The following is a 15,654-nucleotide window of genomic DNA, read 5'->3' as shown; positions in this document are numbered from 1 at the left end:
TAACCGCTACACAACAGACGCTCCGCACATAAGACCTGAAGTCGATTCCCGCGTAGACAGAATTGTTATCGGGTATCTCAATCTCTCTGTTGGGAAGTTGTATCTTTCTCAGTTCTGTTTTTCCCTGTCAGACAAGGACAAATTTCTCCTCTTAAATGATCCGTAAAACACCTACATTTTAAAAATGAGGTACGGCTGTATGAGTGTTATCACCAAGAACATAATGAGAATTCTTTTGGAGGACGGCTTCGTCTAATCAGCCAGAGTTGTAGGCCTAAATCATGTCCTTGCAGAAAGAAGGAGGCAAGTACTCGACACAAATCTTCGTGTCATTGGAATCGAACAGATCTGCCCTATGTCTGTTGGGTGGTAAGGGAAAAGCACCTTAACACAAGCAGATGCTAGTTAGTCACCCTAGACTTTGACCGTCTGGTGAGTTATGAGTCAGTGTAACTCGTGATCGACTTCTAAATCAGTTTTATATGTAGGGTTATTTGTGTTCGTCCTCAACTGAGCGTAAAATTGGGAAAATCGACCAAAGTTCGAATGGTGTAACTAGGTGCAGTAAGACGCTCTTTGAATTGAATTATGGCTTACACCACTCTTTAAACAAAATAATACTGCATATATCTGTCTGCCCCGGTCATAATCAGTCGTAAGACGCAATGTGCTATTTGGAGCTACAAGGTTCGAAAGGCTAAAAAGTGACTTTCCATGAAATGTTTGTTTTTTTGGATCTATTGCAAGTTTGATGTCTTCTGCTTCATTTAAGATCAAAATAAACAACTATAATCGACTATAAATATTTTATTTTGATTTATTTTGGAGATGTATATATGTGGTTTGTTGTGAGCTTGGGTGACACGTTAAAGTTAAAGGAATTTGGGCCTCAAACCCTTTCGAGCATTTGGACTGCTGGTGTGTAGCTGTGGGATTATTTATAGAACCATTACCTCATAGCCACATTGCTTCAGCGTCCTTCATTCACCCCTATTTTTATATTTAGGCCCCTTTTCGAGCAACAAGGGTTGAAATATAAACAACTTAGCGTCATTATGAACGGCTGAGGGCTCAGGTTGATTAAAAGGGGTAAGAAAGGTGACTCCTGGCCCACTTCAAGCTTGTTTACGTAAACAGCTGACTGCGTAGGTGTGTCCAGCTAGCTCAGTTATGGGCTGTTGATCTTTCAGTGTCACACTTCGATTGACTTTAAAAGTTCGTTTTTATTGTGTTTTAGTGGGGGGGGGGGTCCTCTAGATTTCCCAAGGTGGACTCCTTATCAAGAGGCCACCGAGGCGGTCTAAGTTCATGTGTGTGTATGTTTGTGTACGTGTATGTGTGTATTTGTGTGTGCATGTGTGTGTATGTGTGTGTGTGCGCTTGTGTGTTTATAGTGCTATTGCAAACGTATAATTAGAAAATATGAACACGGCACGTAAGCTGACTCGCGGCCTTCCGAGCGCGTGGTTTCGGTGAAATCGAGGTAATTCAGATGGAAGTTGCTAGGGTCCCTTGTGTTACCCACTGGGGGACTGTGCAGTCCCCTAGTGCTGCTTACTCGGAGACTGTGCAGTCCCCTAACGCTGTTTTGTGCACTGGGGGGCTGTAAAGAAACAATCTTTGACCTTGGGATCGAGGTCAACAAACAATCATCAGACATCAACAAAATGCAAATTTCCTCCCGTGACAAAATGACAATAAGACGTCTGATTTGACTGTTGGCGAGGTTTTTGGCACGATGTTCTGTTTGAAATAGTTAATGAATATGATAGAGCCACCCACAGTTTCTTTTTTTTTAATGAAAAGTGAATGTCGAAAGGTTTGTTGATCCAGTATAGAATTGACGTAGACAACAATATTGTAATAGTAATAGTTCTCACAGAATTACATTGTAGATCTAGATCCTACTGATAAATATCTAGACCTAGTTAAGTTAATTAGTATGGTGGGAGAGTCTAGATCTACAGCCAAACACTTTATTTAAGGCGAATTTATCATTTATATCGACAGGTTTATTGATCTAGGATCTATCTAGATCTAGATTCTAGATCTAGTAGTACTTATGTCATAGACTGTAGACTACACTACACGGTAGGTCTACACTTCTTCAATTTAAAAAAATTGCAGTCTGTGTCTATGATATCTACGCTTAGATCTAGTTTAGGTCTAGATCTAGTTTAAATCTAAATCTAGTAGGAGGCCTGGCATTAGTATTACCAAATAATGTCTACTACCAAGACATTGCAATCCTTCTTTGGGCGTTTGTCCTAGGCCGTGGCGGGCCCGCTTTGACGATTAGCGCGTGATGGGCTACGTCACTAGGCGACGAGAGGTTGGTTTCACCACCGACTACTTAGGGCGCGTGTGTGTTTCTTTGCAATCCCCCAGTGTACAAAGTAAGGCTAGGGGTCCCGAGGAAGCAGCGCTAGGGGACTACTTTGCAAATTCAGATAGCGGTTTTTCTTTATTCCTGTAGGGAGGGCTCACCGATTAAAATCCTTACATTGTTATCCTCCCTTAAGTGGCAGTCTTGAATGGACTGTTGTTAACAAATGTGTCAAAAACACGTGGAACCTTTCTCAGTTTTAATTAGACAACTAGCTTTTGGGCTACTATATACAAACAACTACTAATCGTGTTTTGCAGTTTGTACCGAATGACGTAGACTAGCTTCCGGTTTACGTGTACCTCTCTTTCCGGGGAAAGATCTCTATTGAAATTATTGTTTGCACGCCATTTGTGCGTATGTCAAAGGAAAGGGTCAACATAGGAAATTATTTTACTTTTGCAGTTTAATGCTTTTCTACATAGAATGACCTTTCCTTGCAGCTTGTTTTGCTTTGTTGTTTTATTTTCTTAAATATACTGAACGCCATTTAAAACCCAACGTGTGCGTTGTCTGAACACGTTTGTATCAAATGAATATAGATTAAAGGAAGTGTTTTTTGAAGTTTATTCAATTTCTAATAAATGTGAACCACTTTGATAACACACTTAAATTATTTCGATACATTGTACTCCTCTTGGCTTACCCCCTTAAGACAAATTTGCAGATACACACGAATCGAAGCTCAAATAAGATATCTTACCCTTAGTAAATTGTATGGCTATATTTACCATTTAAACAGACCAAAACACTTCTTCATATGGATTTTATCACATTTTCAATGTTTCGTTGAGAAATTCTGTCCCACTTTCGCGGCAGTGCGATCTTCCAATAGCTGCAGATTCGCAAATCGGCACACACTTAGTGGTTCAGTATCCCAAACGTGCGCTGTTCGAGACTTGTCGGGTACGTACACTGGCCAGTCCATGACATTCATGTTATGATCTTCTAAAAACTGTGTTGTTTGTTAAATGGGCAGTGTAAGGGCAGGAGTGTCGTGTTGGATGACGGAGAGATTCTGGTTCTTTCTTTGTGCTGGTCACTCAAGACTGTCCTTTTCTTTGCCCATCCCGGACATTTCAAGTGTATATGTCGAGAACAATACAAGCACTGCATTTTAGCCCTATTGCTGCTTCTCAGGCAGATTTTCCACCATGAACAAAGCGGAAGTGAAAGTTGCTACCAGCCTCGCTAAGTTGAGTAGTCTTGTCATTAAAGAATGTTTTTTTAAACAAATTATCGAACAAAAGTTAGAACTTTTGTTTGTAATGAGCTACGGTCGTCTTCCAGGTAAATGATTTTGTATTCTTCTATAATATAGCAAATAATAAACACATTTTACTAAAGCATAGTTTACTGTATTGTGACGTCAAGAACTCATTAGCAAAAATCGTGAATGGGTGTGTGGACTAACAACTGCTCACTTGTGTCTCCAAAAATTGTGTCGATCAGAGCATAAAATACAGGGTGATCTAAAAAACTTTACAACTTTTTTTTTCTAAATATCTCGCGTAAATGTTGTTCTAGAAAGATGAAATTGGAATCAGATAAACTTCATTCAAAAAGAATTTGTTTGATTTAAAATTCATACAGAAGAAACTTATTTTCCGAAAGGAAAAAGTACAAAGAGAAAGACACCCATAAACGCAAAATGCGCCAATTTTTAAAAAAGACACTCTTGCAAGGAAAGTCAAGAGACGATTGATTTGATTTTTGTCTTCTTTTTCTCTATAACATTTAATTGTCCTAACCTTGTGACATTAAACAATATTCGACTTCTCTTAGGGAGTTAAAGAACTAACATTTTTGTTCTGGAATTTCTTAAACAAATGCTCTGCATGTCCTCATAAAGACTCCAAATGTCTTTTAACACGCGTTTGAAATGCTTGATGACGGTCAAACACAGTTCTCGTGGGATGTTTCTCATTTCATCACGGATTGCTTGTTTCATAGTTTCAATGTTTTCAAACTGGTTTTGAAATATCCTGTTCTTCAGATAGCTCCACAAGAAAAAGTCTAGAGAATTCAGGTCATGAGAATGTGGAGCCCAAATGTGTTCACTTCTGCAACTGACCCCATGATCTTCAAAGTGGTCAGCAGGTCATTTTATTGATCTGACAGAAACGTTTGGATTGACCCCATCCTGCATGAACCACTGGTCTTGACGATCCAAGTGCCGGTGAATCCCCAGATCTGTCCAGAATTTCTTCAGGACCTAGATATATCGGTCTGTGTTCACAGTTGCAACATGTCCGTCTGCATCTTCAACAAAAAAAATGGACCGACCAAACCATCAGTGCTTAAAGCGACCCTCATGTACACCTTTCAGCATGGAGTGGCTTCTGGAAACAGTAGGGAGGTGGGTGGTATGCCCAATAGACAGCATTTTTTGAGTTTGCATATCCCGAAAGTTTAAAATGCGCTTCGTCACTGAACCAGATGTCATCTAAGAAACTCTCGCGTTCTCAAAGGCAGTCGAGGAACCATCGACACATTGCCATCCTCTGCCCCCGGTCAGTCTCGCAAAGCGTTTGCCTAACATGTATATAATATGGGCGTAAGTTAAGATGTACTTTAAGAATACGGACTGTCGATGTGTATGAAAGTCCTAGCTGCAGGCATCGTCTGCGGACAGATTCTCATTAGATTAGAGGGGTTCGAATGGTGCGCGTTCGACCTGAAGCGGTCGCTTTTCGGGAGTATTTTGGTTTTAATATTCTATACACCCAAACTGATGGAACTTTTTTACCGATAACATCAAAAAAGGCCTTGATGGCACTTTAGCATTCTTCCCGTACCTTGTGCGGAACTTACAAAATGTCAGGGATGGTGATTTTCTGGAGAGGAAATGTTCAATGCAAAAGACTCTCTGCTCTTTATTAAACTGAACCTTGATTTGGATAAACAAAAAGAACTTGAAAAATAATGTTTGCAAACTTCCGTTGGCCTGTTAGTGTTAGACTGCTGTAGTTTGCAGTATGACGCAATTGTTACAACATTTTGTGGTAATGTGTATTGGGGCGTAGTGTAATAAAAGGGGACAAAAATGGGGGGGGGGGGTTAATGCGCATTATACTGCAGAGTTATTTAGCGGAATCATCTCAAATGAATATTAGTCAAATTCCTTTTGAATAAGGAATATTGTGTTCAAACTTGAAGACGAAAGTTTGAGTGTGGAGGAAAATAATTACGAAAAAAGTTGTAAAGGTGTTTTTTTATCTCCCTGTATTTGGCTTTTTAATAACTTTTTGAAAACGTTGCGTTTTTAATGGCGTTCAGTATATTATTTAACATTGTTTTGAAAAATGGCCATATTCTAAGTCCGAACTTTGATTTAGAACTATGCTAAAACTTTGTGGAAGGCCTATAATCTAAATAAAAATGCTTGTACCTCTTCAAAATTTAGGAAGCTTGATTTGTATCGTACAAACAAGTATAAACTCATCAAATGTGCTGAACACAGCACTCTCTATCAGTTTGTCATTCCTTGAATTGACTCTGATTCCATTGTTCATTATTAAAGAAAACGCCCTACTACGCACACGCTTTGTAAACACATTAAATTTGACCCCGGAAGTCCATTGGGAAGATTTGACGAAGATTTTGGTTAACCATACCACCAACTATAGTGCGGTCAAAAATTCGTAGTCTGACTTATTTTCAAATATCTCCTCAACTATTGAACATAGGTTCTCCAATTTTTGCACAGTGACTTTTATCAATTTGTCTTAACAGATAAACATTTTTGTAAACACCTGCAAACTGTATTCTAGAAAATCCTAAATAAATATTAATTTATAAAATCCAAGTAGGTGGTTTCTACAGATTTTTAAATGTTTACAGCCGGGGCAATATACCTTTAAATAGCAAGCCAGTCAGGTTTTTCTAACCGGGACATTATACTTATTGAACGCATGTTTTGAAAGCCATTAGCGCAAAAATGTGAACTCTTGTAACAAGTTTTGCAAGTAAAAATTATCTTTGATTAGCTCTGACGTAGGCCACATGCGTAATCAAAATGTGTGTGAGAAGCGAGAAGTGCTGTACACAATACCATTTTACGCGTGACAGATTTATTAGTATTTTATATAAATTTATGAAGAAAAGATTTTTAATCTAGCCCCAATTGTTCTAGAAAAATATGATTTACTTAAGACAAATTCATACAGACTGCTATGCAAAGTATGGATGACATTGATTCACCCGTTAAAGAGATATTTAAGGATAAGTTGCAACACGAATTTTTGACCGCACAAGAGGACTAAAATTGTTGCTTTTTTCTGTTGGCGAACAGGGATATATGTACAAGATTTGTAAAAAGAAAAAAAATCCTTCCCATTCAGAACCAAACTCAAATCCTCTGTTTGTCATGGCAAAGATACTTATTTTAGCATGAGAGCATGAGTAAAGAAAGCACAAGGTGAAGAAGAACCCATAAATATGACAACTAAGTACAACATGCACAAACAAATGGACAATTAGCCAAGAAATAGCCAACAAGGAATAGCTGGAAAAAACCCACCAGTAGTAAATACTGATGATGATGATGATGACAATGAAAATATGACTTTCCCTTGGTAAGAGAAGCATGAAGCACTTTGAAATACAATGGCCTTTTTAGAGCAGATGAAAAGTAAGACAGGTAGCAGACAGAAATAGCAGTGAGAAAGAAAAGAAGGACCCTCAAGCAGAGCCCAGCGAGCACCCGCGAGGAAAAGAGAATAAACATGAACACCGTACCAATAAAACGTACAACAAAAAGAAGACCAGTAAGATAGATTCCACACTATACTTTTATTAAATATATACATATTTCATTTCAGCTTGATGTACAAAAGGAGATTTTGCGCAGTTTTAATTTGTACAAAGAATTCTGAAAGTTCCTCTGCAGTTCAAAGGAAAAGCACACAAAAATGATTATGACGTTCAAATATTACAAAAATTCAGTTTTTCGAATTCTTGAACTATTTTTAGGCAGACAGAAAACATAGTGGCAGTTCAGTGTGTGTATACATATATTTTATATTAGTTTCAAAGGGTCAACAACGTGGGGTTGGAGTTCAGTCAAGATACAAGTTCTAAAGAGTCAACATGAGATCAAATCTAAGTCACGATGGGGTTGGAGCAAAATCAAGATACGCGTTCTAAAAGGTCAATAACAAGGGGTTGGAGTTAAGTCACGGTACAAGTTCGAATAGGTCAACAACGTGGGATTGGTGCTAAGTGAAGATGGGGTTAGAACTAATTCAAGATATGAGTTCTACAGAGTCACCAACGTAAGGTTGGAGCTAAGTCAAGATACAGGCTCTAAAGGGTCAACAACGTGGGGTTGGAGCAAAGTCAATATGAAAGTTCCAAAAGGTTAATAACATGGGGTTGGGGCTAAATCAAAATTCGAGTTCTCCAGAGACAACAACGTGGGGTAAGAGCTAAGTCAAAACACAGGTTCTAAAGGGTCAATAACGAGGGGTCGGAACTAAGTCAAAATATATGGGTTCTAAAGGGTCAATAATGTGGTTTTGGAACCAAGTCAATACATGGGTTCCAAAGGTTCAACAATATGGGGTTGGAACTACGTCAAGATACAAGTTCTAGAGGGTCAACAATGTGGGGTTGGAACTTCGTCAAAATATATGATTTCTAAAGGGTCAATAACAGGGGGTTTATAGCTAAGTCAATACATGGGTACTAAAGGGTCAACAACGTGGGGTTGGAGCTAAGTCAATACATGGGTACTAAAGGGTCAACAACGTGGGGTTGGAGCTAAGTCAATACATGGGTACTAAAGGGTCAACAACGTGGGGTTGGAGCTACGTCAATACATGGGTACTAAAGGGTCAACAACGTGGGGTTGGAGCTAAGTCAATACATGGGTACTAAAGGGTCAACAACGTGGGGTTGGAGCTAAGTCAATACATGGGTACTAAAGGGTCAACAACGTGGGGTTGGAGCTAAGTCAAGATACAACTTTTAAAGGGCTTATAACGTGGGCTTGGAGCTAAGTCAAGATACACGTTCTGAAGGGTCAACAAAGTGGGGTTGGAGCTAAGTCAGAATAATGATAATAATAATAATAATAATAATAATAATAATAATAATAATAATAATAATAATGTAGATCATTTCTTTAGCACCCACTCACATGTGAACACAGCTCTAGGCGCTTTACATAAATGCATGTTCGAACACACACACACACACACACACACACACACACACACACACACACACACACACACACACACACAGACACACACATGTGCACGCCCCCCCCCCCCCCACACACACACACTCACACACACTCACAAACACTCACACACACTCACTCACTCACTCACACACACACACACAGACACACACACACACACACACACACACACACACACACACACACATCTACTTGCTTATCACAAGCGCACGCCTACACATGGTTACGAAATGAGTACATACAAATACATGTATATAAGATAATATACATAATGCAATTCGTAAAATACATAAATGGATACATAGTCATTTACATAACATTGTACTGAACATGAATCTACTGACAAAAAATGATATGTCTTTAAAGATATTTTAAATTTAGACTCAGATGTTCTATGTTTCAATAGTTGGGGAAGAGAATTCCAAATTGAAGAAGCAAGGTGGGCTAACAACCTTTCAGTTTTTACCTCTTTTTCTAGGAAATATTAAAAGATACTGATCGCCTTATCTTAGTAATCTAGGTGGAACATAAATCTAGATGAAATCAGTAAGATAGGAGGGAGCTTTGTTATTGACAAATATGACATAATATTGCAATTTTAAATGGGTTCTAAAGGGTGAATAACTTGGGGTTGGAGCAAAGTCGATACATGAGTTCTAAAGGGTCAACAACGTGGGGTTGGAACTAAGTCAAGATACAAGTTCTAAAGGGTCAACAATATGGGGTTGGAGCATAGTCAAGATACAACTTTTAAAGGGCTAATGATGTGTTGTAGGAACTAAGTCAAAATATATGGGTTCTAAAGGGTCAATAAAGTGGGTTTGGGGCTAAGTCAATACTTGGGTTCTGAAGGGTCAACGACGTGGAGTTGGAACTAAGTCAGAATTATAATACTAATAATACTAATAATACTAATAATACTAATAATACTAATAATACTAATAATACTAATAATACTAATAATACTAATACTAATAATACTAATAATAATAATAATAATAATAATAATAATAATAATAATAATAATAATAATAATGATAATAATAATAATAATAATAATAATAATAATAATAATAATAATAATAATGTAGATCATTTCTATAGCGCCCACTCCCGTGTGAACACGTGGCACTCTGCTCCTGCAAATGGTCCTCCAGTCCTGCAGGCATTTCTCAGTCTTGCTGACGATCCTCTGGTCCTCAAGATAATCTTCCAGGTTAGTAGGAGGTCCTAGTAATGACAACGCGTCAAAGAAAATCCTCTGAGATATTTACAGTTCAACAGAAAGTATTCATTATATAGGTGTTACAGCGAAGTTTAAGGAGGATTGCTAATAATATGACAAGTACAGGTATTTTAGATAAACTTAAATGCAAAAATATTTAAAGCCAGAACCATAAGTGCAAATGCTCAAAATTGTCTTTAACAAAAGACAACGAAACTCTAGATAGCAATGTTACGGTACTGTTTTGATTTGATTCACATTAATCATAACAAACGTACAATTCTTAAGTATAATTTCAGGACTTATAAATGGCAAGGGGCAGTTTTTGAGAAACATCTAATTTTTTTTTTAACTGTCGGATCCACCAATGATTTGTTTACTTTATAGAAAACATAAGTTAAATGTTTTACAATCAGGAGTAGAGCACAAGACACATTTCAAATATAATTACCTTCTCAGACTATCCATTATTCATCACTATTTACGGTCTTCCAGTCCAATAGGTGGTCCAACTGGCTGTCCTGTCCTACTGGTGATATCAGAACCCCGATCACAGGAAGGTCAAAGGCCACAAGAACAGCTGCCCCACTGACACAATTCTGACAGTGCAACACCAACAAGCTGCAAGGAACCATCCAGTATACAAAAATCACTTCAACACTTAAGATGAAAATCAGCAAGCAGCTCTTCCAAGCCAGTTCTACTCCTTCCACCCCCTTCTTTTTTGGAAAGACTCAATCTACCCCTGCCACCCCACAACCCCGAAAAAAATGCTACCCTGCCTCCCGCCATGGCCATGGCAATACTATCTACAAAACCCTACTCTGAACCTAGCTTATCGACCTAACTTCCTATCAACCTATCTTTATAGGAGGGAGGGGATGTCAGAAGCAGAATTGGATCGGAAGAGCTGCCTACTGGTGTTGGAGTGAATTTGGCATATTGGCTTGTTCCTTATACCTTCTTGGTGCTGAGTTGCCATTGCTGGGTCAATGGTGCTGTAAAATGTTAACTCGGCGGATCAAACAAACACTGCCTGCTGTTTGTCCTTTGACCTTTTGTGGTAGACTTACTGATAACACTAGTGTCTTCTAGACCAAAAGTCTGATGAGTGGCAGTGATCTGAGGGAAAGAAATTCAACGTTAAATCAGTTTGCATTTCTAAGTAATTTTGAGTTCATGTTGAAGTTTCTAAAATATTTGATACGTGATTAGATCTATTTAATTCAGTAACTTCTATTAAAATGAGCAAAGCAGTAAAAAAAAAAAAAAAGTAGCTTGTGACACTGAAAGGAAGTTTTGATCTTCAAGGATGTTTATACTTCACATTGTGTCCATCTTCTAATCAAGTAAACATTACGTACTGCTGTTCCCAACACTGGTGTGTAAGATACATGAACAATACAGGTTGATAAGGACCCTGAAACCAACGTAAATTGCATCCGTTTGAATTCCGTCAATTACAAGCAAACGTTCAATTCATAGGTATACATTTCGGAACCATTAGACATGTCCAGGGGCAGTTTTTGAGAGAAACAAACAGGAAAATTTCAAGTTTCAATGAGTATTCGTAATTTTCAGGCATAATAGGTTATCGTTTTTTAATAAGTCTAAATAGGCCAAGACATCTTTCAACGACAAATACCTTTTGAGGCTGATCATGCAACGCTTCTTGTTTCTCGACACAATCAATATGGACAATCCTCTGATCCTGTCGGCAATCCACCGGTGTTGTACTGCAGGCAGTCCTGGGGATGAAATGTGTCATAGAAAATCCTCCAACATCGATATAGTTTTATTTAGTTTCAGGGGTTAAAAACAAAACACTCACTATACTGGCAGGGAAGAAGTAATAAAAGGCAAGTTACAAATACGACACGCACTGGATTCTGCACCCGTGCAAATTTTCTATATATTCTAGTAACTAATGCTTATGAATGGGGTTCACTTTAAATGTGTTGTATTTTTTAGTGTGGGAGCTATTTTTACAACCCCATCAACACAATTTAAATCCCTTTGGGTATAGATTTCCGACATTTCAAGTCGAACCCTACCTCATCGATGGGTATAGTTTAGTTTAGTATGGGGTTTTACGGTGCTCGCAACTGCATAAGGTCATATGAGCGCGCGAAAAACAAGTTAGTTTTATTCGCAGTTCACTATACGGCTGGGTACGGGTCAGTAGATTTTAAAATGTTCAAATATTTAAAATTCGGTGTAAATATATTTTTTCAATCTAACACAACTTTCCTAAATAAAATTTAAAAGTTTAATAATTCAATTTTACTCTACAATCCCTCATAAAGGCCAATGGCCTTCATGAAATCCAAAATTCTGTTGGGATCAACGACAGAAAAAGTATCTTGTAATTTTTTGCATTTGAAGTATTTCCTTCGGGTCTCTCCGAAGTCTAGACATTCGGTTAAAATGTGTCTAGTGGTAAAATCGATGGGTATTCTAATGTTATAGTCATTATGAGTTAGATAATGTCTTAATATGGAACTTAAGTCTCAGTGAATAGTGTTGCAAGACATAAAGACAAATACCTTCTGATGCTGATCATCAGTCATCACTTCTCGATTCTTGACAGTCTCGATATAAACGGCCCATTAGTCCTGTCGTCGGTCTACAGGGCCCTCCACAACCGTATTGATGAAAGAAAAAATGAAACTTTCTCACGCACCAATGAATGTTCTTTTAGTTTGTACTTAAATAATATGTTATATAATTTCTTAAGCCAGTGAGTAGAATTGCAAAAAATAGTATTCCAAAGACAATTACCTTCTCAGGCTGCCCATCATTCATCACTTCGTATTTGCGGTCTTCCAGTCCAATAGGTGATCCTATAGGCTGTCCTGTTCTACTGGTGGTATCAGAACACCTACCACAGGATGGTCAAAAGCCAAAGGAACAGCTGGCAGTGTTTGTTTGATCCACTGAGTATACATTTTACAACACCACTGACACAATTCTGACAGTACAACGCCAACAAGCTGCAAAGAACAATCCAGTACACAAAAGTCACTTCAACACTTAAGTTGAACATCAGCAAGCAGCTCCTTCCAACCAGTTCTACTTCTGCCACCCCCTTCCCCCTGAAAAGACTCAATCTACCCCCGCCGCTTCACTCACTCCCCCCAAACAAACCCCACCCCCCCCCCCCCCCCCAAAAAAAAAATCCTGCCCTGCCCCCTCAACTCTCTCCCGCCATGGCCATGGCAATACCATTTACAAAATCCTACTCTGAACCTAGCCTGTCCACCTAGCTTCCTATCAACCTATCCTTACAGGGCCAGTGCAGTGTAGATAGGGGTCTTTTAAAGGGGGAAGGGGGTGACAGAAGTAGAATTGGGTGGGAAGAGCTGCCTAATGATTTTGAGCTTGAGTGTTGGAAGAGAATTTTGCATACTGGCTTGTTCTTTGCAGCTTGTTGGTGCTGCACTGCCATTACTGTTTCAATGATGCTGGATCAAATAAACACTACCAGCTGTTTATATGACCTACCTTCTGTGGTAGACTTACTGAGAGCACCAGTGCCTTCTTACCGAAAAGTCCGACGAGTGAAAGTAATCTGGACAAAAAATTGTTTAAGTGAAATCAGTTTGAATTATTAGATTTTAGGTTTAAGCACCTTCGTGTTGGAGCCTCTAAATTATTGATACGTGATTAAATGCAGCACATTTTATTTACACGAGCAAAGTAGTAAAACAAATTGTAGCATGTAACACAGAAAGGAAGTTTTGCTCTTCAAGGTAAAACCCTACATTGTGTCCACCTTTTAATCATTTAAAAATTGCGGTATTTCTATGCTGGTGTGAAAGGAAAGACATGACCATTACAGGCTGAAAAATAAATACAACCTTCAAATGACACTAAGGCAAACATATTCAATTGTTTCCGTTTGAATTACGTCAATTACGAGCAACATTTGTAGGTCTATTTTCAGGAACCTTTAGAAAGGTCCAGTGGTCGTTTTGAGAGAAACCTAAAGGTGAAAATAAAACTTTCAAGTTGATCTAGCATTGGGTATTCTAATTGTTTTTAAACGTCTAAATAGGCCAAGACATCTTTCAAAGACAAATACCTTTTGAGGCTGATCGTTCTACAACATCTTTTTTCACGATAAAGTGGATATGGACAATCTTCTGATCCTGAAGGCGATGAACAGGTGCTGGAGACAGTCCTGATGAAAAAAGCAATGTGTCAAAGATTGATTGATTGACTGAGTACAATGTGTCAAAGATTGATTGAATGATTGAGCAAAGTGTCAAATAAAATCCTCCAACATCTCGTGTATTATCTAGTATCACAGAATAAAAGCATTCATTATACCGTGCCGATAAAGAAAATCCTTTAACATATATTTCGTTTTATTTAGTTTCAAAGGATAAAATCATTCCCTATACTGGCAGAAAAGTAGTAAAAGGTAGGTTACAAATTCGACAAATGAAGGTTTTTGAGAAAGGTCAAAATGCAAAAAATCACATTTATGATTCAAAGCAAGAGCCACCAGGCCATATGTTATAATGTTCTGGTCACATTGAGTAACATGTCAAAGATTCTGAAGCAACTAATATCATAAAACAGTTTTTGCTTAAACCACATTTATATAAAGAAATTAATGTTTAACTCTCAGAAATATTTGTAGGACGAAGACCCTTTCAATAATGTCCTAATTGGAGACTAATGTCTCAGTCAAAAGTATTCCTAAACATCTTTTAAGAATAATCACCTTTTGAGACTGATCATCATTCATCACTTCTAATATTTCAACACACAGTCGAAATAGACAGTCCTACAGTCATGTTGGCAACCCTCCGGTCCTGTCTGATCCCCTAGTCCTGCAGGCAGTTCTCTGGACCTCTGCACGGTCTTCCTGCCCTGTGGAAAATCCTGGTGATGTTGCGTAAAAAAATCCTCTGTGTCAAATAATAGTTTCAAACAATCTTGAAATTTTGTTTGATTAGTACTGATCAATAAGACAAATTAATGCTTATGAAAAGAGTTTACTTTAATTTGGTGGGTTTTTTAGAGTGGGAGTTTTTTACAAATCAACACAATTTAGATCACTTAGAGAGTAGATTTCCGACTTTTCAAGTTGAACACTACCTCATCGATGGGTATTCTAATTTTATAATCATTATGAGTTAAATAATGTCCTGAAATGGAACTTAAGTCTCAGTGAATAGTGTTGCAAGACATATCAAAGACAAATACCTTCTGATGCTGATCTTTCATCACTTCTCGATTCTTGACAGTCTCGTTATAAACGGTCCATGGGTCCTATCGTCGGTCTCCCGGTCCTGCAGGCAGAACTCCTGTCCTGTACACAATCCATCGGTCCTCCAGCCCCACATGCGTCCCACCAGAATCGTGTTGAAGAAAGAAATGAAAATTTCTCACCCAATAATGAATGTTCTTTTAGTTATTACATAAATAATATGTTACATAATTTCTTAATAATTCAGTGAGTAGAATTGCAAGAAATAATATTTCAAGAACAATTACCTTCTCAGGCTGCCCATCATTCATCACTTTGTATTTGCAGTCTTCCAGTTCAATAGGTGATCTTATAGGCTATCCACACACCTACCACAGGATGGTCAAAGGAACAACTGGCAGTTTTTGCTTGCTCCACTGAGTATACATTTTACAACACCACTGACACAATTCTGACAGTGCAACACCAACAAGCTGCAAAGAACAATCCAGTATACAAAAGTCACTTCAGCACTTAAGCTGAAAATCAGCAAGCAGCTCTTCCCAGCCAGTTCTACCTTCTGCCACCCCCTTCCCCCTGAAAAGACTCAATCTACCAATGCCTCCCCACTCACC

The 15,654-nt window shown here is 38.2% G+C and overlaps 1 long non-coding RNA gene across 1 annotated transcript; it reads right to left on the bottom strand.

Annotated features, from left to right (window-relative positions):
* Nucleotides 1–13,019: 13,019 nt before the first annotated feature.
* Nucleotides 13,020–15,421, bottom strand: LOC101856604. Its single transcript, XR_220914.2, has 3 exons — nt 14,552–15,421; nt 13,904–14,002; nt 13,020–13,390 (listed from the first exon to the last, which is right to left on the bottom strand). It is a non-coding gene; the product is annotated as an uncharacterized LOC101856604 (long non-coding RNA).
* Nucleotides 15,422–15,654: the final 233 nt, after the last annotated feature.

The sequence above is a fragment of the Aplysia californica genome, unplaced genomic scaffold (assembly GCF_000002075.1).
Source record: "Aplysia californica isolate F4 #8 unplaced genomic scaffold, AplCal3.0 scaffold00601, whole genome shotgun sequence".
NCBI lineage: Eukaryota > Metazoa > Mollusca > Gastropoda > Aplysiida > Aplysiidae > Aplysia > Aplysia californica.
Note: the sequence above shows the minus strand (reverse complement) of the source record. Positions and strands in the feature narration are given on the sequence as shown.